Raw genomic sequence first — 26,963 nt, 5'->3', positions numbered from 1 at the left:
CTCTATTTTGCCTCTATTGTTTAGAGGTGCAAACTGCCCCATTCAGTTTGTCTCCCCGGCACACATTCACACTTCTGCGGACTGGTTATGGCTCTAATTATTATTCTTTTGTCTGCATTATAATTACTAACGATTCTCTATTCAAACTGTTCTATTCAAACCTCATTTCTAAATCAAACCTCTCACTTTACCCTCACTGAGACTCTATTGAATGCATTTCGTCCAAATAAGCATTTCAGTAGTTTTACATTTAGAAAATGTTCATAAAAATAAAGTATTTACTCAGTGGCAGGTGCATCTAGGGCAAGCTAGCATGTTAGCTTAGCACACCAGCAAAACAACAATTTATACGATTAAAATCATGTTTTATTCAAAACTTGCTTCATATCACTTTATAATTTATAAGTCGAGTGTTTTATATAACAATATGTGATCTCGTGTAGCTTCGGGTCAACAAATCTGACAGAAAATATACAATGCTAAAAGCTATGTGGAATAGCATTGCATTATAAATATCATCTATTATGAAACCACCCAACATGGCATAAAGAACACAGACCAACCATATATTGCCGCGATTGTGTGTTTATGGTCTTAAAACGTGTCTATCTGCATAAAATAGTGATCTAACGATCGCTAGAAAGCTGTTTTGGTCATGTCAGATACTTCCTGAATGTCACATGGTGTGTCTGTTCTTCATGTGTTCCACATTGGGTGAATTTTCAGTAGTACAGCTTTCCAGCGCCCTCCGGCTGCCAGAATGAATTGAAAACACAGCATATCACAGCCTACTGCTCTCATAATCATACATCCGCGGATTTTGGATAAAGATTGAATAAATAATACTTCTCTGTATAGAAATTTGACTCAAACATGTGAGAATCTATCAATATTTCTCCACATCTGCACACATTTGAAGTAAAAGCCCTGAGGGAAGTTGTTTTGTCGAGTGTCTTCATGACGACCACAGAGGAGTTTTTTATGAATGGGAGCAAATGACGCGCATATTACAATCAAAAGGTAGCGACGCCCAAGATCATATTCATAACTCCTGGCACATATTAACACATTACGGTCATTATAAGACTTTGAGAATAAAACAGAGGTAACAAAATTAAACTTTAGTCTTAGATCTTTTTAATGATGTATAGTTTGTCAAGGTAATTACTTACATCTGATAGTAATTTTGAGCTAATTTAAGCAAAGAGAGTTTCAGCACGTCCTCGTCCTCGTGACGGTTATCAGGTTAAACGTGGACAGCTCAAAATGACAATGGACACTGTGACACGTATAGTAAATTTTATTCTTGCACATGCCCTAAAACACAGACAGTTCCGTTCCTTGGTCGAAGAGTTTGAAAGCGCATACCCTGACTTGGCAATGCACGCAGAGGTCAGATGGCTTAGTCGCGGAAATGTCCTTGATCGCTTCATGGAATTACTTCCAGTTGTGCGCATATTTTTAAAAGAGAAAGGCCGACATGATTTACTGGCACCTCTCGAAGACAACACCTTCACGCAAAATGCAGCTTTCCTGACTGATGTGACGCGACATTTAAATGCGCTCAATCGTAAGCTTCAAGGGAAACAAAAGATTCTTCCGATGATGCTGAACGATGTGGCTGCATTTGAAACAAAACTGGACCTGTTAGCGCAGCAACTTCAGGAAGAAAATTTCACTCACTTTTCTGTTCTGCAGTCAGAAGTGACAGGCTCATTTTCACCCAGTGCCTACTGTTCTTATCTCAGGGAGCTAAAAGACGAGTTTTCCTCACGATTTGCCGATGTTAAATCTCTCACACCTGTACTGGCATTCACAGAGAATCCATTTGCTTGTGACATACAGGCTACGTCTGTCGCAGTCACATCAGAACACTTCAGTGTGAAAAGGGCAGTGTTTGAGGAGCAACTCATAGAGCTGCAGCACAACAACATCCTTAAAGGGGGGGTGAAACACTCAGTTTCAGTCAATCTCATGTCAATCTTGAGTACCTATAGAGTAGTATTGCATCCTTCATATCTCCGAAAAGTCTTTAGTTTTATCATATTTATAAAAGAAATATGGGCTGTACCGAGTCTTTCCGGAAAAAACCGAGCGCCTGGAGGCGTATCGTGTGGGCGGAGCTAAAGAATGACAAGCGCGCAAAGCGGTGACGTCCTCAAGCGTGGAGAAACCGGAGAAACCCATGGCTATCTCAGCTAATACAGATAATGATCCAGAATCAGATCTGAGGGAGAAATAAATTGAACAGGAGAAACAGCAACAGCAGGACGTCCGTCTCTGTGGTATGTAAGTTACTGTATTTAATGGCCTCTCCACATTTCTGTGTGTTTACTCGCAGTGTATGAGGACATGATTCGGTTTATGGACTATTGTATGCGACTAAACCTTAGCAGTAGCAAGCAAAACGGTTTTGCACGTCAGACTAGTGTAACGTTATACAGAGAACAGCAATGGAGTAACCGTTAGCGCATTTGAATGACGAAGCACGCGATCGTGTCGTTTACTGATGTTTACTCACGCGACGATAGCCGACAGCACAGACATCTGAAGCAGTTTTACTCACCGGCTGCTTCCAAAGCAGGACCGAAGCTTTATCGCTGGGACTGCTCCGTCAAAAACACACTTCTTTGGTATGATTTGGTAAAGTCCTGACAGCAGTGGCGTGTAAATCCACTTTGAGACGCGACTGAAACGATGTTGTGAAGCTTCCCGTCATTTCTGCGTTCAAATCGGTTCAAATGCAGCGCTGCCTTCCCGGAATGCTGTGCTGAAGTGTGAAGTCGCTCGACGTCACCCAGAGGAATAAAGTGGAGCGCGGCGCCTGCCACATAAGTGTTCACGGACGACTGGATCCGCACCTGAGAGACTGTTTACAGCGTGCTGTAGTCACGCGCGCGCGCACCCTATCGGGAGAAGAGCCCGTACGGCCCATACAAGGACCTTCCGCTCTATTAACGTCAAGTCGACCCATACTCGAAAAAAACTCGCCGAAACTTGTGAGAAACCGGAAGGAGTATTTTTGACACAGAAATACTCCATCAAACGTCCAACATTAGTTTTTGAAACTTTGTCTATGTTTAGGATGGGAATTCAAGTCTTTAACAGTGTAAAAAGCTCAGTGTGCATGAAACAGCATTTCACCCCCCCTTTAAAGAAAGACACAAAGAAGAGAGCATTCTGAAAGACACATACCCTGCATTAATCCAGTGTGCTGAAAAAATCTTGACCTGCTTTGGATCTACATATGTGTGTGAAAGTGCTTTCTCTGCAATGGGAATAATAAAGTCAAAGCAACGTTCTCGTCTAACTGGCAGACATTTGACAGACTGTCTTAGAGCAGCTACCAGTGAGCAACAGCCAGACCTGAAATCACTGGTGAAAAAGATGCAGACTCAGATTTCCCACTAGGAAGGACTTCTTTTCAGCAGGGCTAGAAGTAACCCATATTTGCACAATGTTTTTCTTGTGTGTACAATTTTTATATATTTTAATATTTTTAATACTCTGTTTGAGTATGAGCTCTTTTTTTGCATTAATATTGCAAAAAATTGTTAATCCACTTTTTATTCCAGATTTAAATTTAAATTTTCATGTTCAGTATTCATTTAAATAGGACAAATACTAGCAAGACATACATAGCAAGATAAACTACATTTTTAAAGTAAAAACTGTAAATATTGTTTTAAATAAAGTCTTACGATGCAAATTTGTGGCCCTTCACATTTTGTATGATTTAAATGTGGCCCCCTTGGCCTTTGAACTTGAGCACCCCTGCTATATGATGTCTATGGTAATGACGACAGTTTGCGCTCACTCAGGGGGCGGGTTTAAGATGAAACGCTGCTGTCAATCAACAGTCGTGGAAGGGGTGTCTGATCGTGTGACGTCACACATCGAACGGGTCGATTTGAGACAGGGGAAAAATCTCTCGCTGGGTCTTGCGTCTATCAACTTTCTCTTCACAATATCCCACAGATTCTCTATGGGGTTCAGGTCAGGAGAGTTGGCAGGCCAATTGATCACAGTAATACCATGGTCAGTAAACCATTTACCAGTGGTTTTGGCACTGAGAGCAGGTGCCAGGTCGTGCTGAAAAACCAAATCTTCATCTTCATAAAGCTTTTCAGCAGATGGAAGCATGAAGTGCTCCCAAATCTCCTGATAGCGAGCTGCATTGACTCTGCCCTTGATAAAACACAGTGGGCCAACACCAGCAGCTGACATGGCACCCCAGACCATCACTGACTGTGGGTACTTGACACTGGACTTCAGGCATTTGGGCATTTCCTTCTCCCCAGTCTTCCTCCAGACTCTGGCACCTTGATTTCCCAATGACATGCAAAATTTGCTTTCATTCGAAAAAAGTACTTTGGACCACTGAGCAACAGTCCAGTGCTGCTTCTCTGTAGCCCAAAAGTGTCTTGACCTGGGGAATGCGGCACCTGTAGCCCATTTCCTGCACACGCCTGTGCACGGTGGCTCTGGATGTTTCTACTCCAGACTCGGACCGATTCCAGACCTTGGGGACCTGTGGAAGCAGTGGACTTTCTCCACAATCTTCCTCAGGGTCCGCTCACCTCTTCTCGTTTTTTGCCACCCTTTTTCCTTCCCACAGACTTCCCACTGAGGTGCCTTGATACAGCACTCTGGGAACAGCCTATTCGTTCAGAAATGTCTTTCTGTGTCTTCCCCTCTCGCTTGAGGGTGTCAATGATGGCCTTCTGGATACCGATGCGATATTAGGATCGGATATCAGCCGCGATACTGGTGACAAAGCTGGATCGGAAAAATGAACAGATCCACAGGCCGATCCAGGTGTTTTTTTTGTTGTTGTTTTTTTTTTGTTTTTTTTTTAAATCGCAGCAGAACCCTACGTCATTCGTCAGCTTCACGTGTGTCGCACGCTCAAAGCAACATGGAGCGAGCCAGAGAGTCAGATGTGTAAAGAGATTTTTTGCTTGCCACGCCAACTAGTTCATCTGTCGGCAATAATACTACCAATTTAATCCAGAAACACCATGTTAAGGAGCACGCTGCATTCCTGCAGCTGAGCAAACACTAAAGGAGTGGACAATACAGCCCAGCAACTAAATTTGCACTATGCAAAGGATTAATTTAGTGTAAGTGACTGATAGTGGCTATGGATAAAGGCTAATGTAATGAACTGACGGTAACAACGCGCTGTTGACGCTTGCGCATCTTGAGGAGAAATCAATAAAGCACCGCTCACACATAGTAATTGCGGTAAACAGTCTAAATGTTACGTTTTTATCTTTATAACATATGAAACAGTTAAACAACATCACACAACTAAATGTGCTGTTTCCCTGAAAACCATCACGACTGAAAATGTCACTGATTTCCTATGACAGCTCCATAAACAATCATTAACATTAGTTACTTACATTTTAAATACAATATTGAGTGTTTTTGTTCTATTTCAGCAGCGAAAATAGTTCCAAACAAAGATTCCAAGCAACAAAGTTCTAAACAGCAGAACCATAACACATCTCACGTGTTCGGAATGATTCAGTGGTTGAATCAAAGACTCAATAACCTGTTCGTAAACGGCTGCCTCATTCTTAAAGGAATCAGTCGTTTGAATGAATCGTTTGAATTAATGACTCAATGACTCACTCATTAAGACTCACCTACTGCCACCTACTGGTGGTTTAGTTTCCTATATTTTTCAACATTTATTTTATTTATTCAAAAATACAAATCTCATAACATTATTTAATGCAGTAGTAATTTTAATGGGTAAATAATTTAATTTGATTGGTAACATCCCTATAGTGTCTTATTTTAATTTAATGTTTAGATCAAATTTAAGAATATAGATGAAACCTGAAGCATAGCTTATATTTAATAAGATTAGGGGAAAATGCCAATGCCCTTTATAAAGGTAAAATATCATAAATATACAGATTTAAAATATGTCAAAGCTGATTGAACACTGAGAATATTGCTTCAGAATAAGTCATATTTACAGCACACACACACACACACACACACACACACACACACAAATCTAACTTTTTTCCAGACAAGCACATTTTTTTCTCGTACAAGTGAATGACCATTTTACGTATCCGAAGGAGAGACAGGAGCATGCTTAACGTCGAGCCCTAAATTATATTTTAGATTTGAATGCACAATTGTTTTTTAAATAAATAAGAATTCAACACTTTGCATTTTTTTTTTTTTTTTGTCTTATTATCTTTATTTAGTAAAGTCTGGTGCCTTTAGTCTCTCCAAGGAAGGTATACAGTTTATTATTAATTTAACAATAGTATCGGGTATCATCATCAGATACATAAAGCCCAGACATCGGTATCGGGACTGAAAAAGTCGGATCGGTGCACCCCTACTTCTGGACAGCAGTCAGGTCGGCAGTCTTACCCATGATTGCGGTTTTGAGTAATGAACCAGGCTGGGAGTTTTTAAAAGCCTCAGGAATCTTTTGCAGGTGTTTAGAGTTAATTAGTTGATTCAGATGATCAGGTTAATAGCTCGTTTAGAGAATCTTTTCATGATATGCTAATTTTTTGAGATTTTCACGAGCTGTATGCCAAAATCATCAGTATTAAAACAATAAAAGACCTGAAATATTTCAGTTTGTGCGCAATGAATCTAAAATATATGAAAGTATAATTTTTATCATAACATTATGGAAAATAATGAACTATCACAATATGCTAATTTTTGAGAAGGACCTGTATAAGGAGATTAAAAAAAAAAACACTGGATGGATTTTTATCACTATAGGATGGTTGTGTACAGGCACTGCCAACACACATTTCCATACAATCAGCTTGTAAAAGTGCATGTACCATTTTATGACCCCTTTAATAGTAAATTTCACCATTTTATTTGATAAAACTTTGATCAGATATTCAAAAGGTCCACTTCACTACCCCCTAGGGTTGTCAAAGTGGCTGAAAAGCTAAATTCATAATTCCTTCTTAAATATTAGCAAAATATGAATTATATTAGAATTCTAAAGGCAATATTTAATCTTAGAGGGAAAATGTACTGTATTGTCTCCTGTGCCCACAAGAGGGCGCAAGCGAGCACAACAAGCAAATGTAAATCAAATTTAAGTGAATTGGCATTCACTTTCTAAAATGCATTACATTTTCAAATGATTGTTATTAAATAAAATATAATTAAATTAATGAGCATGTAAGGAAAATTAGGTAACAAAAGTGCATAAAACTGCAAGTGCATCAGCAAGTGCATGAGAAAACACGCTTTAACAGAAAAAGTAATGTGAAAACAAAATAGTGTACTGACACTCAAAAACAATCTATTTCCACTCACTAAACAGACATATTGTTCGTTAAAAACACCAAACAGCCAACATGACCAGCAGCGAGTGCGAAGCGTTGCTAAAGTGTGGTTAAGCATGTCTTTGCAAACTGTGCAATATATAACAAAGACAAAAAATATTATTTGACAGCCCTACTACCCACCAAATAAAAGTTTGGTTTAACTTGAAGAAAAAAATATATTAGTATAATTTATTAAAATGTAATTCTCAAAGTAATAATAATAATAATTGCTATTATTATCAACAATTTCACAATCAAAAGCTTTTTGCATTCAAATTAGGGTTTATATTTTATTTTATTATACATAACATTTAAATTTATTAGGCATGCTGTATTTAATTAAACAGAATCAGGAGGAATTAAAACACATAATTCCAGAGTTATAATCATTTGCTATTGTTTTCTGCAAACAGGCACTGTCGTCATTCATTCCGGGGCAAATAACTTGCAAGGTAACTGTTTATTTAATATTTAAAAGAAAGAAAAATGTTCACTTTTGTTATGTGTTATTGATGAATAAAAGTACTACATATATACATTTGGAAAACCGCTATTGTAAATTGTAATAATGTTTCACTGTACTATATGCAGAGAAAAAGAGACTGATTTTTTTTAATCAAACTTTTGACCTCTAGTGTATATATAACGTGCCCTAACATTCAGCCTAACCACTTTTCAGATAATGCGATATTAAAAGGGAATGCTGTTCAGTCATCTACATATAAACCCTGCTCTGCTGAATATGCCATTGATGGAATAAAACCCAACCCAGGAAAATACTTATTATGTGCCCATACAAACAACGAAAGGAATCCCTGGTGGCGGCTGGATCTGCTGGATAATTACTACATTATTAAAGTGACCATCACCAACAGAGCAGACTGCTGTGCTGACCGAATCAACGGAGCAGAGATTCGCATCGGAAACTCCCTGGATAACAACGGCAACAACAATCCCAGGTTACAGTCACTCATCACTCTCACAAGAAATATAGAACCTTAACACTGTGTAACTTTTTTACTTTATTCTTAGCTAAAAACACTTAGTTCTTTCAAAAATATATGTGCTCATTAATGTATATTTACTTCTTTCAAGTAATAAAGTATTCTCGTAAGTTTATAATCTGCCGTTGAAAACACATACGGGTGAGGGGTTCGAATGCCGGTCGCCATGTTGCCCTCCATCTTGAAAGTACAGTAGCCAAAGAGGGACATACCCGTAAATTCAAGCTTCGCCTTTCACGTTTTAACACTCAATGGCACCGTGTCGAATGTGAAGAGGGAGATTGCCATGTTAATCTTGGACTAAATCAGCCACCGTAGGAGTTAAAACGAAACCAGAATTGAGAGGAACAGAAACTATTATTCACTGGATGGTCATAAACCTTTACACCGCTAGATGGGGAAATATCACACAGTGGAGCTTTAAGGGGTTCCGTCAAACACTTTAAATATAAAACCATTTAGGGGTTCCACCTTAGGATCATTTTATAGATTCAGATTTAATTTATTTTTAATTATAATTACTTTTTATGAACTAAATAGCTCCTAAATAATAGAATATCTATTCATAAATGCTTTGTACTTTACATCTAGAGCTAAACAATTTTGGAAAATAATCCAATTGCTATTTTTTACCACCAATATTGCTACTATTAAATAATACGGAAGATAAAGAGCTTTAAAAATAGCATATTAAATTCACAAAGAAAAACAACAAATCATTGTATAGTATGACCGACACAATATTTGATAGATTAAACATAAACTGTTCTTTCCTGCAGGCCAGGACTAAATGATCAAATTAGGTGATTTTAGGTGTTATTTATCTACTTCAATCAAATTACTATACTGATTGACAAATAAGCCTCATGTAAACATTAATTTCAATGTCAGTAACAAAATCACAGAAACTAAAGTGCAGACAAATCAAAAACAAATCTGCGTCGTTACCACTCAAATATCAGCCTGTACCCCATTGAAAATATATATAATGTAATATTAAAATGTGAATTGTATTATTTTTTAATTAACCCCTTAAGCCCGAAGTGTACCGCCTGAGGCTTGTAACTTCATGAAACATGCGCCAATCATTGAACACACTACTTACAGTGGATGCCCCCGATTGAAATGAGCCTAAAAATCAACATAATCCATTGAGTAGATCTCGAAATATTCCTCACCGATGTTGCGTTGATCTGTGTCGTTCTGAATAACATGGCCGTTCATTTGTTTGTAATGATTAGGCCATTCATTAGCCAGGTGGCACCCGCGGGCGGTACACTCCGGTTTAGATGATTAACTCTGTGCTCGTTACGAGTTGATTCATTGGAAAGCTGAGATTCTAAGCTTTAAATGACATCTATTTTGTATTATATTATACATATATAATAGTATTTAATATAAATGATATTGTGATACTATAATATAGCTTTTCTCAGCATTAGATTGTCCAAATGTAATAAAAAAATATTTTCTTAAAATATAAAGTGTTCATTCTACCAAATGATACCTACTATTTGAGCATCCTTGCTATATTTTGAGTTATGAGTCTTTAAATTTGTGAATGTACTCAGAAAACAACAGTTTTAGAAATGTCAATGACTGAACAAAAAGGCTACCTTTGTTCCCAATGCTGTAACTGTTTCTTACTTTATATCATCACAAAATGTAGTTTTGTGTAAAAAATATTTTTATGATACCTTATTTCTGTCCTGAGTTATTGCATGTCAAATAATAAATATTTATAAAAATATAAATTACTTTTTTGATCTTTTATTAGCAGTTTCTCAGCATTATATTGTCCAAATGTAATCAAATTTATATTTTCTAAAAATATAAAAACTTGCTAACAAATTGACTCTCCTTGCTATAGTTTTGGAGTTATGAGTCTTTAAAGTTGTGAATGTTACTCAGAAAACAACAGTTTTATAAATGTCAAGGATTAAACAAAAATGCTACATTTGTTTAGCCTGACAAGCCAGACCCACATCAGGATGTTTGGTCTGAAACTCCCCATTGACGGCTCAATCCGAGGGGCGGATAAACGGCTGTCTGTCAAACTCCCTCTGCACGCGATAGGATAGCGCTACAACCAACCAGAGCAACGAAGGTGAAGCGGAGCTCGCTGACAGATTAAACATTCGCCGTATCCGGTCGGCTAAACTCCGAACACATCTTCCCTTTTTAAGAATGACTTCAGTTCCGTTCTTTGTTCTTTTCTCAGAGAAAAGCTTAACTCCAAGTTCCAGAGTCGCGGTCAAAGCCAATTCGACAGACCGCCGTTCGCCAGTTTCTCTGTTTACTAGAAGCACGCAAACGCAATTTGGCCGTCGTCATTATGGCCCCGCCCACCGACTCTATACACGATGTGATTGGCCCGGCAAGAGTTTGGTGTTTACAGCTCTGAAGGGTATTGAGAGTCGGTAGACGACACTCACGGGCAGATTAGATTTGCTGCCGCTAGGGTGCGTCTAGATTTCTAGGCTAACATTTGTTACCAATGCTGTAACTTTTGATTAGTTTTTTATTTAAGGATTTTATAAGCAGTTTCTCAGCACTAGATTGTCCAAATATAATAAAATTTATATTTTCTAAAAATATAAAAAGTTTGATTACAAATGATACCTACCATTTAAAACTCCTTGCTATAGTTTTGGAGAATCTTTAAATTTGTGCATGTCATTCAGACAAAAAAAACCCTCTAAAAATAGCCTTAGGGCTTAAGGGGTTTCTGCCCCCTAATATTAGACTCATCTCATGTCAACTAGCAGGCTTACTTCAACAAACATTATCAGTTGTTTAGTCACAGAAAGAAAAAAACCTCAATGCGAAGGCAGTAAGTCTTTTTTTTAAGAGGTAATCCTACACTTTGCTTAACAATCCATTTTGGTGTTTTATTCAACTCCTCCTGTTTTGAACATATGCAAACGTATGTGTTTTCCTTCCTCCTCTCTCCAGATGTGCTGTAATTGACAGCATTCCAGCAGGTGCTTCTTACGACTACTCATGTCCTGAAATGGAGGGGCGTTATGTGAATGTGGTCATTCCTGGAGATAACCGGATTCTTACACTGTGTGAGGTGGAAGTCTATGGCTTTATACTAGGTAATTCACTACTAGGAGCAGTATTATTATTTTTTATATGTCACGATGAGAGTCATTTTATTTCAAGATAATGATATATCACAAAATTATTTTTGCTTTAAACAAGGTTATATTATCAACATTTTGCATCCATGCGTTTGTATTTATGTTGTACTTGAAGACAAAACGTTAATAAACTACACCTGCATTAACATTATTCAACAGGAAATTGTTTGAAAGACACGGCCATTAAGAATGGCTATTCATGAGACGAATTAACTCTGAATGGAGCCAACTAATCCACAGCCTTGCTTTTACTAACCAAATGAAATGTCTATCCTGAAAAAAACTCTTTATTTGTCTAGTAAAACTCATTTCACAAATTGTATTGTTGTGTGTTGATTTGTATTTTTTTCAGTAAGAACCTTTTTTGTGAGGATGAAATTTGTCTCCACTTCTGACCCAGACAAAGACAAACTCCTCTTTCAGGTTGGGGAAAGAAAATACACATTCACTAACACTACAACTAACAGATGCCAGACTGTAAACTATACTATCCACAACTTTCCTGCAAGTCTTAGTGGGCGTCGCCATGACACTCGAAACTTCCGGTTGACGGTATCTCAGTTCCGGTTTAGCACACATAACAGTTATGCTGCGTTCACACCAGACGCGAGTGATGCGAATAAATAGCGCTATTCGCGCAAAGTTGGACACGTAAACATTTTGAATCCATTCGCTTCATTCACTAAATCACAGACGCAAATTTGCGTCATGGAAGGGGCTTCAGCCAGGCAGCGGCGGTCGTCAGAAGGACGAGCCGAGTTCAGGCTGCTCTCGCCGGGGTTAATGAGCGCTGAGCGCCGCGGTCTCACACCGCCGAAACCTTGCTTCCATAAACCATGCAACATAAACGGACCCGTTTGACATGTTTCCTAGCACCCTACGCACTCCATTCAATGCCCAACGAGCTTCAGATAAATTCACGAATTGTGATGTAGAAGTAATATTTGTATTTTAATATTTGTAATTGTTGAAATGTTCATGTCAGACATTGTCAGTAGACTTTTTTTTAATCAACATGAAAATAGATGCATGAACTTCAATTAATTTAAGTGTATTGTAATAAAAATTAACATTTCATTGCTGTAAATGTAATTATTAAGTTTATATATTAGTTTAACCCATTTAAAATACTGCAGAGAAACTGTATAATTTTTTGCAAGGGGTGTGTTTATTGTTTTCAATAATTTACCGATTTCATGTGTAGCAAGACCGCTCTAACAGCCTAACGGTACTATTAGGGGTGTAACGATACGCGTATTCGTATTGAACCGTTCGGTACGAGGCTTTCGGTTCGGTACGCGGTACGCATTATGTACCGAACGGTTCTTGGACTAATTAATTCGATTTGGAAAATAAAAAAGTGTGTGAAATATAATAATATGCGTTCAACAAGGTAGCCCAATAACCAAAACGACATAACAGGCAATGCCCCTGACACCGCCGAAGTGAAAGAAAAAAGAAAAAAAACACCAAATATGTTTTAGGCTGCTCAGTCAGGTGCTCGCTTACTCAGTAGGCTACGTGCTGAGTGCTCGTGGCAAAATGGCTATTGCGTTTAACAAACCAGAAATAGAGGATCCTCCAATAACCAACAGGTCTGGTGTTTGGGTGAACTTTGGATTCTTGGTAAGCTATGATGGTGTTGGCAAGAGTGATGGATTAAAAAACAACGGTATGTCGCATTTGCTGATGGTACAGCAGCGGGAATAATTCATGTTATGTCAATCAACTAATTTACGCCGACAACAAGACGATAAAAAGGAGAAACAGCCACAAACTATCCCACAAACTATCCCCGCAGCATTTAGACAGACATTTCCAACTTATTCAAATGGCAAAAGACATCACCGCGGCGAGTGGTCCATTTATAGCCGCGGATATGAGACCTAACGCCCGTTTCACACACACTCCGTCTGGAGTGCGTGTGCGGTGCGTATTTTTTCCCGTACCCATGGGATGACAGCTTTCAAACTGCACGCGGATGCTGTCCGTCAGTCCGTTCCAGGTGCGTTGTGTCTGCAGTGCACGGATCGTTTTCGTACAGAGTCTATTTTTTGCTGCGCTGCGTTGCTGCATTAAAGCGGCAGAACACTAAATAAACATTAAAATAAACATGTACTGACGCGTAAATCTAGTAATTTCAACACGGATACATATCATTTAAAATATTCTCTTGTTTCAAAGTCAACACATGGCTTTTTTTTTCTCAAGTAAAGCAACAAAACGACACCTTACCTGGCATTTAGGTAAAAAAAATGTACCATAATGGAGAGCACTCGACCTTTCTTGGAGGTGAAAAGCGAAGTTCTTTTTGACCTGCAGGATTTCTTTTCAAAGGGTGTAAAAACGAAAGAAAAGACTAGAGTCGGCTGTTTTTGAATAGACTATTGTACGTTTCTAATTTATAATGTTTGTGATTTAAGGCTATAACCTATGTTTAAATGTTTTGCCACTTGTGTGAGCTAAATCTAAAGTATATAAATATGAATAAATGAATTTAATAAAATGTTGTTTAAATGTAGTAGGCTACGTAACCTGACTTCTATTAAAGAGTAAACAAAGAAAATTGGAATTCTGACGAGGCATGTTCAGTAAAAACTTTTGGATTTTAAATAAAAAATAATGAATAAATGCTGTGTTTGTGATATGCAACAGCGGATCAGTTGCGGACTGCAAACGCAGCTTATGTGAAAGCACTACAGGGTGTGGGGCTCCTGCAACGCACAAGCAACGCACACGCTAATGTAAAGAGCTAATGTCTTATTCCTGTAACTACATAGAAGATGGGTAAAATCATACAACAACAAAAAATCATACTTTGTTAGTTTTAATAAAAATAAAACAAAGGTAATTTCTGCCAATTTTTTCTTTTTGCTGTATCTAAAACATACCGAACCGTACCGAACCGAACCGTGACAGCAGTGTATCGTATCGAACCGAACCGTGAATTTTGTGAACCGTTACACCCCTAGTTACTATCCAAATAGAGACCTGCACTCCCGCGGGACCCAGCACAACCGAGTGCAGCGCGGGATAATATTTGATGGGTGAATCCGGATGCGGGTGAACAAAATAAATAACTAGAAACAAATAAACCTTTATTTATAATTAAAAAAAAACGATTTACAGGCGCATGGATGGAAGGTAACTCTCGCGTGGTTCATGAACAGCCAAGCCTACCACACAGTGGCAAAATGTCTGCGCCGCATAACTCCCGTGAACCGCTTAGTGCTACAGATATTAGTAAGAGTAATTAGTCAGATCCATGCGACCATCAGGGACGTGATCATTTTGCCTGAAGCGTTGCTGTAAGTCTACTCCTGAGTCCTGATAATACAACCAAGCGTTCAGCTGAGAACAGCATAGACTAACGTAAACCGGAAGTTCGTTACCGGCTTGTTCTACGTTGCCTTAGCGATCATGGGAAAGGTCATAGTTTGGGAAAGTAGGATAGTTCACGGATCATGTTCAGTACCATCCATTCATCAACTTCGCCTTTTCTTAAACAATACCCAACAGCCTAAAAGTTAAAACAAATACAAAATACACAAACAGCAAAATCCACTACAGTAATAGTAGCAAGTACTCTTCTTTTCCTCTCTTACTAATGCTAGTTAATTTAACAGGCAGTTTTTTGTATCTGAATCTTTGAGAAACCGATTCATAACGTGGTTTTCCAGAAACTTTACTCTGTTTCTCAGTGGTGAATTGTCAGTCGTCACTCGATCTGCTTAGAGCATTAAAAGTTTAAAAAAACAACTGAGACACCTGGTGGTTGGTGGTTCAATCCCCGGTTCCACCTGACCAAAGCCCCTTTCACACTGCTCGTCGGACCCGCAATATTCCCGAAACATTGCCAGGTCGCCTTCTGTGTGAAAGCAACCACATCCCGGAATTGATTACCGAACTGAACCCGGGTCGGGGACCTAGTAACATTGCGGGGTTCGATCCGGGATGAGCGCTGTGTGAACAAAAGCCAAAACTAATGCCGCTATGTGTACGTAGTTATCGTGCGACTCCTAGAGCTTGTTTTTTCAATAACACAACCCTGCAGTGCCAGAAGAGCTCGTCGGTGTTTTAAACGCAGAGAGTGTTCGTATACAAAAGAAACTAAAATTAAACAAGCAGAAATGAGCGCAAACTGGACACAAGTCGAGACCACGGAGCTCCTTACTATCCGCGCTGAAGCGGAGATCGCTCGCCGTTATACGTCACATCAGGATGTCACGTGTCAACTCGACCCGGGACCGTTACGGGTTGTGTGTGAAAGCGCACATATTACGGTATTTCGCTGGCAGTGAGAATGGACCAAATCTAGCGGCCCGGGAACAAATGCCGGGTCGCATTATCCGTGTATTTGCCGGAATCGCAGTGTGAAAGGGGCTACAGTGTCGAGGTGTCCATGAGCTAAACACCAAACCCCAGCTGCTCCTGACGAGCTGGAGGGCGCCTTACATGGCTGACATCGCCATCGGTGTATGAATGGGTGAGGTCATATGTAGAGCACTTCAGATGGCCATAAGTCTGTTGAAAGCGCTATATAAATGCAGTCCATTTCCAACGAGCAAACCAAATTTTCGTGAAGTTCTGAGTTTTCTTTTAGGATTTATAGGCTTTTGAGTAGTGCATCTGGAAAGTATTCGCAGCACTTTTTTCACATTTTGGTATACACCAGCCTTAATCCAAAATGGATACATTTTCATCAAAATTCTACAAACAATAGCCCATAATGACAATGTGAAAGAAGTTTGTTTGAAATCTTTGCAAATTTATAAATAAAACAAAAATCACATACAAGTCTTCACAGCCTTTGTCATGCAACTCAACACTGAGCTCAGGCACTCCTGTTTCTTTTGAAAAAAAGATTTGAGCTTTTCTGCATTTATAACTCACAATGGCGAGTTTAATAATACTTTTTCATAATTTTGAGAAAAAATTGTTTTTTTTTTTGTTTTTTTTTGTTTTTTAAAGAAACAAGCATTTATAAGTTGTTCTGATTAAAAAGTTAAAATTAACTCTTTTAAATAAAATTTAAAAAAATTATTCCACAAGTTTTTCCCATTTTTTATTTTATTTTTTAGCTTCAGTCCGCTCTGGCATTACAAGGGATCACTGATGTCAAAATGTCCTGGATAAAACTTCCCCAGCGAGAGCAGAAATGGGATGAAGAGGAAGGTGAATGAAGTTTACACAATGAAAAACTTCTTATTTGATTTAGACATCATTATGAGTCTCTTAAAATGTTTTTTTTACAGGTCTGTGTCAAATAATACAATAGCCTGGATACACAAAATGTCTTTAAGAGGAAACAAGTTTTCAGATTGATGCTGCATATAGTGAAAGTAAAAACGTAAAAATGCATATTCTCTTTGATGAATTTCCTGTTCTGAAATCTGAACTGAAATGATTAGTATAAATCACTCTCAATCAACTTATCACAAACCAGTGTAGTGCTATATAAAGCATGACTGTTCATTAAAGATGAAGTGTGTGTGACTTCAGAATATGTGTAATATCCTTTGAGTACAAAATGCTATCACTGACGCTTTTAATGATAATTCAATTTAAAGCGTTATTACTAACCGTCAGGACATTTTATCGTGGTTTATCGTGAAACCGGTAATCGTTACATGCCTACCTTGTGGTTGGGTGAGAACTGCAGTTAAAAAATCATTCAGACCTGGGGTCATATTCACAAGTTAAAAGTAGTTCCTAATAAGGGTTGCAAATTTTCTAGAATTTAGATTTTTTTCTAGAACTTTTGGAAAATTTCTGGAAATATATCGAAAATATGCTGCCACTTTGCAACACTACTCCTAGTTTGCCGAAACTCTTAAAAATAATGGGGTGTTGATTATTTCACAAAGCATTTTAGCACTAAAACCAGCTCCAAAATCAGTGAAAAAGTAGGGCTAGTCAAGAAGACTTCTAAGTCACTAAAAAAACAAAATCACAAACAATCAAAATGGCTGTTGCTGGCAATCTGCCTCAGCAATCGACCCAAAGACACTGGACACCACTGACGCAAATAGCTAGTGAACATATACACACATGAACAAATAGGCTAATGTATGTCAAGGCAGAATAAAACATACAAGTCGGGGTGGTGGAGGGATGCAGAAAACTCTTGCGGTAACTAGCGGAGTCGGCTGCATACTGTCTAATCTTGAGCTGATCAGATAGTGCTCCTCCCAAACTTTGTTTGTTAAAAAAAAAATGCTTAAATTCTGCAATCTCTCTAAGAGGCTGAAAATTAGCAGAACATATACTTGTTAAATTAGTGCCACTTGCATTTTAAAATCTTTTAAAATCTTTATTTGAATACAATGTATATTATAACGGAACCATACAAAGCCTTACAAATACTTGCTATGCTTACCATTCCAATTAAAAGTAAAGATAACAGAGTGAAAATATTTAATAAACGTAAAGGTAGACACTGAAAAATATAAAGTTTAGGGAGCAAAACAATTTTAATGTAATTAATGTTCCCAACAAGAGAAATCTTTAAAGGGGACCATTTAGAAAGATCTTTCTTAAAATATGTTTTAAAAGAAGGCTTAAAAAGATGCTTAAGATGGTGAGTGATACAAACCCCTAGATAAGTGAACTTAATTTTAACTTGGATCAATGGTATGTTGCGTTTCTATACCAGAAAATGTACCAAAATTCTCAAGCAAAGATATAGGTGCGGGTAAAGAATTTTGGGGATTAGAGATCAAAAAATTAGTAAATCTTCTGCTTATAGAGTAACCTTGTGCACAGCTTTACCACAGGTGATCCATCAGCCATATCACCCTGTAGCCCAAGAGTTTCCCACTGAAGCTAAGCAGGGCTGAGTCTGGTCAGTACCTGGATGGGAGACCAACTGGGAAAACTAGGGAGCTGCTGGAAGAGGTGTTAGTGAGTTGTGTGGGTCCTAACACACCAGAATAGTGATGGGGACACTATACTGGCAAAGAGCATTGTCCTTCGGATGAGTTGTTAAACCGAGGTCCTGACTCTCTGTGGTCGTTAAAAATCCCAGGGTGTCCTTCCAAAAAAGAGAAGGGGTGTAAGCCCGGCATCCTGGCCAAATCTGCCCATTGGCCCCTCTGTCCATCATGGCCTCCTAATCATCCACATACTGATTGGCTTCATCACTCGGCCTCCTCTCCACCGATCAGCTGGTGTGTGGTGAGCGTACTGACACAATATGGCTGCCGTCATATAATCCACATGGATGCTGAACATTGGTGATGGTTATTGCAAAATAGGAGACAGCCCTGTTGAGTTCAATTTAATGGGCCTGGAGTGCAGAGCATTGGTCAGGACTACTGTAGAGGAAGCGCTATTAAGTAATTTAACCCAAAAAAGATTGGGCCAGATCCCAGGGTCATGCTATAATTAGGGGTGCATTTGGAAGTTGACAATGTGACGTTTTTATTTTTTCCGAAAACCTTACAAGACCTTATATAAAACCCTTAAAATCAAGTACTTATTCTATTAAAATCACATTGATTACAAACCACATGTGACTGTTTGCTTTACTGGGTAACACAGTTGACAGGTATTTTAGTTGATTTTTTTTGTATTTTGGGCCTATACTCAACATGGAAGCCAGAACCACTGAACACATGGTATGTTTAAAATATATATTGTAAAAGTTTTTGTATAATTCTGTTGTTAAAATTTGCAGCAATAATACTTACGTAACTCTGTGGACAGTCAATGAATCCACTCTTGACACAGGTTTTTTTTATCTTTTAGTGTTCATCTGTGTGCTTCATGGTGAAATTACATCGTACTATGCAAATTATGTGAAATTAGTGGGTAACTTGGTTGAAAATGTTTAAAATGTTTTTTCGGACACATGAAATAAGGTCTAGCAACTCTCCGTTGGCTTGCGAGCATGAAAAACCAAACTCTAGTTATCACGTAGTGTATGTAGAGTCGGTGGGCAGGATTAACATCATGACGGAAGAGTTGGTTTGGTTCCTCGTGCAATTGAAGCTGGTGAACAGCGGTCTTTCTAATCGACTTTGGCCATGGCACTGAAAGACTTGGAGTTAAGCTTTTCTTTGAGAAAAGAACGGCACTAAAGTCATTCTTTAAAAGATGTGTTCAGAGTTTTGACAGCTGTATATGGCAAAAGTTTAATCTATAAACTAGTTCCACTTCACCTTCTTGTTGTTCTGGTTGGTTATAACGCTATCATATTACATGCAGAGGGACTTTGAAAGACAACCATTTATCCGCCCCTCGGATTGAGCCGTCAATGGTGAGTTTCCAGACCAAACATCTTGATGTGGGTCAGGCTTGTCAGACTACATATTAGAGTGAGCAACTTAACAAAACCGGACAGTTAAATACCAGGATTCTATATAATATAAACCTAATTTTTGAACAAAGGATATGGGTTTTTCAACATGTAGTAGTGTGACTGGGTAAATTGTACTTTTGTACTATGAAAAGAAGCACTGGGGTAGCCTGACAAGCCAGACCCACATCAAGATGTTTGGTCTGGAAACTCACCATTGACGGCTCAATCCGAGGGGCGGATAAACGGCTGTCTGTCAAACTCCCTCTGCACGCGATAGGATACGAAAGTGAAGCAGAGCTTGTTGATAGATTAAACATTCGCCGTATTCGGTCGGCTATTTTCCCTTCTTTAGAATGACTTCAGTGCCGTTCTTTGTTCTTTTCTCAGAGAAAAGCTTAACTCCAAGTCTTCCAGAGTCGCGGTCAAAGCTGATTCGAAAGACCGCCGTTCGCCAGTTTCTGTGTTTACTAGAAGCACGCAAACGCAACTCGGCCATCGTCATTATGGCGCCGCCCACCGACTCTATACACGATGTGATTGGCCCGACCAGAGTTTGCCGTTTACAGCTCTGAAGGGTATTGAGAGTTGATAGACGACACTCGCGGGCAGATTAGATTTGCTGCCACTAGGGTGCGTCTAGATTTCTAGGCTAGCACTGGGGTTCTTTATTTTTGGAAATATACTAAAAATACAAAATCACAGACATGAGATGCACAGGTAATTATAGAATGAAGTATTTTAAGTATCCCAGCTCAGGTGTAACACACACAGTTTCAACCAATCTCATGTTAATCTTGAGTACCTACAGAGTAGTTTGCAACCTTCATATCTCAAAAGTCTTTAGTTTTCTTAGATTTATAAAAGACATAAACTGAACTGACTCTTTCCGAGAAAAGCCAAGCTCCAAGAGGATTGCCGTGCACGAAGCTAAAGAGTCACATGCGTGTGCGTGCATCAGATTATATATTCTTTCCGGTTAAATCACTAAATAAAATGTACACGTTTTATGCACTTATGCGGTGATTGCCAACAAAACACAGACATTTGATGCAATTTCACTCACCGCCTCCAACGATCTGAAAATCCAATGGCCCTTGCTTATAAAACATTTGTCTCAGAAAATGCCAAGAACACACTTAAAAAACAAACTGCATTTATTGTCCCCTTAATGCTGGGTTCTTTGGGAAGCTGAACAAGGTTATCATTCCCTCACAATCAAAATCACATCTCTTTAATGACATTGCTAAATATCTGAACAATGGGTGTGCCCTCTCCTGATCTGGTTGGTGTGTGCACTTTTCTGTGAGAGGCGTAAGGATTGTCCACCCTTTATGACTTCATACAGGGCCATACTCTAAAACTTTCTGAAACTTGTGAGAAAACAGAAAGAGTATTTTTGGTCATGCATCCAACATTTTTTTTTAAACTTTGGCCATGTTAAGCATGAGAATCCAACTCTTTAACAATGTAGAAAACTAATGCATGAAATAACAATTGTAATTGTAATTGATGTTCAGGACTTTTATTGACTTTTCCTACATATAGATCCCCTCAGGCCAGACATCTGTGGCAAAACAAACAAAAACAGGACCAAGAACATCATAGAGCTTCTAAGGATTTAAAGTATATCAGAGTCACGACACAGTTTGCTTTACAAATGACCACCGTTTGCATCTGAAATGGGCCAACACATCAATGCTCATCCACGTTTGCATGAGTGTCCTGTACTTCTTTCCTCTCCATGAGAATTGACAGGAATGAGAACATCCCTTCAAAACGCAAATGAGACCTTGGGCTAAAATGTGCCAAAATATTTGTTTTGAACATTTTCCAGTACTTTAAATTATATATTAATATGGATTGATCTGGCGATTAATCACAACAATGTGGTACAGTACCAAAATTAAAGCCTTATACACACCGGGACGATTATGGTTATTGTTTGTGTGCACACCAACGTGCATAACTACATGTAAAAACGTTACAAAAAATAATAATACACCTGGGTGTTTGTTTTTTTTTATTTGACATGCCGCATTAAAAACTGCCCGACCAATGAGACTGGCACTTTTGTTCACATGCCTGGAGCTGCTGAAGTTACAGTAAAACACGACTTGGTGCCGCTTAAGCACAAAATGGTCTCACATTGATACTTAAAAAGACAACAAATAAGTAGTACACGAAGTAGACGAGATGCAACGTAATATAAACTGGTGGTCTCTTTGGTGTCTGAACACAAAGAACGTTATGACAAACGCCACAGCAACTACAAAAATCTCCATTTTATAAAAAGGAAATACAGATCAAATCGTATTCGATGGCGAGTTTCTCAAGACGCTTCAGGAGGGAAATAAACCAAATCATTCTGATGATCTTTGGCTCAGGCATTTCAGAGCCACTAAACCCAGTTTGGTTAGGGTGTTTACATCATAGTTTGTGCATATCTTCTTAGGGTGCGTTCACACTTGTAGTTCGGTTAGTTCGGTTTGTTTGGTCCGGACCAAATAACAAAAACAAAACATATAGTCCTGGTCCGCTTAGCGTTCACACTGGCACTTTTAACAGCGAACCTAATGTTACCGAACCAAAGGCATAGGGAGACACTCACAACCGGATTGGTCGGCTTATATGACGTAGGAGCTTGCCTACCGAACATTCAAAACAACGCTGTGTGCTGGATTACACGCGGTCATTGTATGCATGTACATGGCATTATTTTTACCCCCTGAGAACTCATGAAGAGCTCATAAAATGTTCAAAACATTCAAAACAGCTCCAGGATTTCCTCCGTTGTGCAGAAAAGAGATGGCCGTTCTGTCGTCTGTACCTGCTAATAATGGGCAACACAGGTCCTTTGATGAGAAGAACTAGGTTTGCTTTTTGTGCGTTTTTCTAGCATTTTCGAAACATGCTCGTCTGACCAAATATTGATTAGGCACCTCCTCGTTGCTCCACGTTTGCCCTCTAACGTTAACGTTACTCATTTTGGATACAACGATCTTTCCGCGTCGTCAAATAAGCTGACTATGCGTCGCATCTTGTGACATCACGTCCGGTTTTTGGTTCGTTTACATGTCTTTGGTCTGTGTTGCGTTCATATATCAATCGAACCGCACCAGAGTTCGTTTGGAAGCGGACTGAGACCCATCTTTTTAGCGCTCTCGGTCCGCTTGTTTGGTGCCCACCAGGGTTCGGATGGCAGTGTTCACAGATGTTCAAATGAACCGCACTAACCAAGCAACCGCACAGGGGGTCGTTTTAATCCAACCAAACATGACAAGTGTGAACGCACCCTTAGAGAGACAAAATGTATCTGCCTCAATCGAGAATTGTGAAAAACCCATTGTTACGTCCCCAGTTGTTTGTGCTTGTGTGTGTGCTCTTCTTTTTCTCTCTCTCTCTCTCTCTCTCTCTCTCTCTCTCTCTCTCTCTCTCTCTCTCTCTCTCCCTGTCAATTTCTTAGACACACCTAGCCTTATACACGGAACGGCTGATTGGCTCAAGAAACCGCTCGTCGTCCGAAACGGGTGTGACGTCATCCGCAGCGAATCCTGTCCCGCGCCAGAGCTTAAAAGAGCGACAGAGACGGACGCGAGGGCGGCTTGATTCTCCTGTTTCTTTGTGTATCTGCCCGTTTGATTATGTTTGTTAAGTTAGGTATTTGGTTTAGGTTTTGACGTGGTCTGTTACTTCTTTCCTGGGCTATTTTTGGGTGCATCTGCCTACCTTTGTGGACCGTGGGAAAACTGGACAGGTAGCATGTCACGTGACGTACATTTTGCAATACCCAGTGATCAATGTATAGACACACTAGTTTAGAAGTGAGCACCACTTCTGTATGTTTTGATTTGGTTAGAGAGAGTAGGTAAGTCAGGGCGTGGAAAACGCTGAAGACTTGCTTTACTTAATTTTCTTTTCATCAGTTAGGTTAGAGGTTGAACTTGAGTTAGACTTGGGGTTTTCCTTTTTGTTTTGTTCTTTTATTTGGTGCCACTTTTTGTCTTGTTTTCCCTGGTTTAAGTTTAGGTTTGTTATATTTATTGTCTATATTCCTTATTGTACTTTCTTGTCATTATTACTATTATCATTATAACTTATCTCACGTGTGGGAAAAACCTTGATTTTTTTCATAATAAATCGGGTTTGTTCACTAGTAGTGTGACAGCGTTTTTGTTTTACCGCCACCACGCACACACAGTGGTCATAATTTCAATGTTGCTAATTCCACCCTTAGACAAGGGTGAAAGATTGTAACACCCATCCAGGTTTTTTATTTTATTTTTTATGCGATATCCCAAAATAGGGAATTAAAAAGGGCTAATGGAAACATAGCTAATAAAAATAGTTCCAACAAAGTCACTTCAGAATTGTTGTGTGTCTCCGAGAAACACACAGCAGTGTTTCACTACTGTATGAATCTGTGTTTACCGAATTGATTCAGTGATCCATTCATAAATCCTTCATTCCTGAATGAATCAACTGTTTGAATAAATCAGTTGCATGAATGATTCAATGACTCACTCGTTAATACAGTGTTCCCTTTCGAAAGGGAACTCGAGCTGCGTCAGCTGACGCTATGGGGAACGCCTCCAGCGTGACCGGTGTCTGAAACGTTTATCCAATCACATCAGTCCTACTGACCGGCGACAGCCTTTGACGTCATAGACGTGCGACCAGGAAGTATAAAAGGGCGCCTTGCAAACACAACCGCATCCAATTCGTCTTCAGGGACTGTTTGTCTGATTCGAGAGGAAAAAAGCATCATGTCTAAGCGCACGCACAAGTCAAAGCACGGCTTCAGAAAGTGTGCAGACCCGTGTCCCAGGTTCCTCACACCTGAGGACACACACACACTCTGCGTGTTCTGCCTGGGTGAGGAGCACGCACGGGAGGTGCTGGAGGAGAGTGCCTCCTGTGCGAACTGTGAGCGTCTGTCACTGAAGACGCTCCGCTCTCGTCTGGCCCTCTTCTCGAGGGAAGAGGGTCCAGCGGCTGGGAGTGGTCCCGCTTCGGCCGAGGCCGAGCGGCGACTTATGTCCTGGGGCTCCCAGCTGGATCTGGCCCGCCGTCTAGAGACGGAGGTTGTGCTCGGCGAAGGGCCAGATCACGAGGGGCGGCCGCCGGAGGAGGAGTTGGGTGATAACTCCTCCTTATCGTCGGCCGAGGAGCTCCCGCATCAGCAAGGGATGGAAGTGGAGGGTGGTGAAGCGGCCGAGGCCGAACCCTCCCAGCCATCCTGCCCCGTGTACGGGGAGCTGTTGGAGGTTATGGAGCGGGCTGCCGGGCGGCTACAGTTGCCGTGGCGGCGCGCTAGGGGAGAAGCCGCTCGTCCAAATCGCCTGGACGATCGGTTTCTCTCCGGCCATAACCCCCCGGCTCTTGGGAGCCTTCCATTCCTCCCCGATCTCCACGAGCAGATCGCGGGGGCATGGAGAACCCCGTTCTCGGCTCGCTTATTCCGCCATCAGCGGGCGAATTTCGCTGATGTGGAGGGAGTGGCCGAGGCGGGGTACGTGTCGATGCCGCCGGTTGATGAGACGTTTGCGAACTATCTCGCATCCGGCCGGGCATCGACGTTGAGAACTCCCACCCTGCCGTCTAAGCCGTTGAGAACGACCTCACGGTTAAACGGCAGGGCGTACACGTCAGCAGGTCAGGCGGCGGCGGCGCTGCACACCATGGCGGTGTTGCAGGCTTACCAAGCCGACCTGCTGAGGGACCTCGATCAGGGGGAACGCCAGGGTGGCCTACCCCCTGAGGCGATGGCTGAGCTCCGCCGCACCACAGATTTAGCTCTCCGGGCCACCAAGCAAACAGCAGTCGCCATCGGACGGTCGATGGCGGCTATGGTGGCCACGGAGAGACATCTGTGGCTGAACCTTGCGGACATCGGGGGGAAAGAGAGGTCCTTTCTCCTCGATGCCCCGGTTTCGCCCTCTGAGCTCTTCGGCACCTCCGTCGAGGCGGTGGTGGGAAGGTTTAGAGAGGCGAAGGCGCGCTCAGCGGCTTTTAAAACCTGCATCCCACTGAGGTCCGGGGCCGCGCCCAGGCAGGCGGGTGTCCCTGGTACGTCACGGTCTGAGGACCGGAGACAAGACCAACGAGCGAGCGTGGCCTCTCGGGCGCCCCCTCCATGGCGGAGTAGGGCGCAAAAGAGGCGGGACACCCGGAACTGGAGGAAGGGTGCCGGTGCCGAAGACCGGAACCAGCGTAGGCGGGGGGAAACTCCGCCTACGAGGGCGAAGCGGAGGTAGTAGGTGAGCCCTTCCTTCCACCCTTTCCTTGGCGCTTGACATCAGGCCGGGCGGGGCCAATGATGAGCGGACGTGAGACTCTGACGGCCCGTCTGGTCTGGTGAGCAGGCGCCCCCGTCAGGTTTGGGGTGCGTTCGTTTATGAGCTTATAGAGAAGTTATCATAAGCACTAGAAGCGGAAAAGTGGCGTTTTCCTTGTGTGAAAGGAGTTGTCTGAGTAAACTCGACCGCTTCCCTGAGTGGGCATGAGGAGGAAGATTCAGCGTTGGACGCCTCATCGGGAAACAACCCTCGGGGTCCGCGCAATGGATACTGTGAGTATATGCCTGTGCACGGATGTCATCACGCGCCGGTGGACAGCGGGTAAGCCTCAGTATGAGGGACGTTTTATGTTCTTAAAATGCTGTGTGCTCCCCGCCGAGGGTGTGTTGTACGGTGTCCCCGTTTGGTGGCCGGAACGATTTATTTAAGGAAGCCGTGAGACGGCTGGTGAGAGCTAGCCTCGCTAGTGGAGAGTAGCCGTCACGTTAAGCCAGTAAAGTAAACATGTTACTTGGTGTGTTCTCTCAGTGCGTTGAGAGCGGTTACCGCTCATTTTCGCGGAAATATGTTTCAAGAGGGAAACTAAGCGAGAGTGGGTGTCCCTAGCGGTTCGGCTAAAAGCTCCGGGCCACCGGAGGGCAAGTGTTGTAGCATTAACCCCTGCGGACGTAAGTAAGCGCGAGGGTGAGTAGGCTAACACACGAACGAAGATATGTGTACTCAACCTTCGAGATATGGGCTTGGGATGTTAAGTTGCTATGGTGGAAAGCCTTAGCAGAGACTGGTATACAGGCAGATAGCTTAGGCTGTGTTTTTACAGGATGATAAAAACCCCTATTCAGCCCCCTCTCATGTGAGAGTCGCCTGGCCAGGGCCCG

The sequence above is a fragment of the Pseudorasbora parva genome, chromosome 1 (genome assembly GCF_024679245.1).
Source record: "Pseudorasbora parva isolate DD20220531a chromosome 1, ASM2467924v1, whole genome shotgun sequence".
Taxonomy (NCBI): Eukaryota; Metazoa; Chordata; class Actinopteri; order Cypriniformes; family Gobionidae; genus Pseudorasbora; species Pseudorasbora parva.
The sequence above is the reverse complement of the archived record's forward strand: the minus strand, read 5'-3'. Positions refer to the sequence as shown.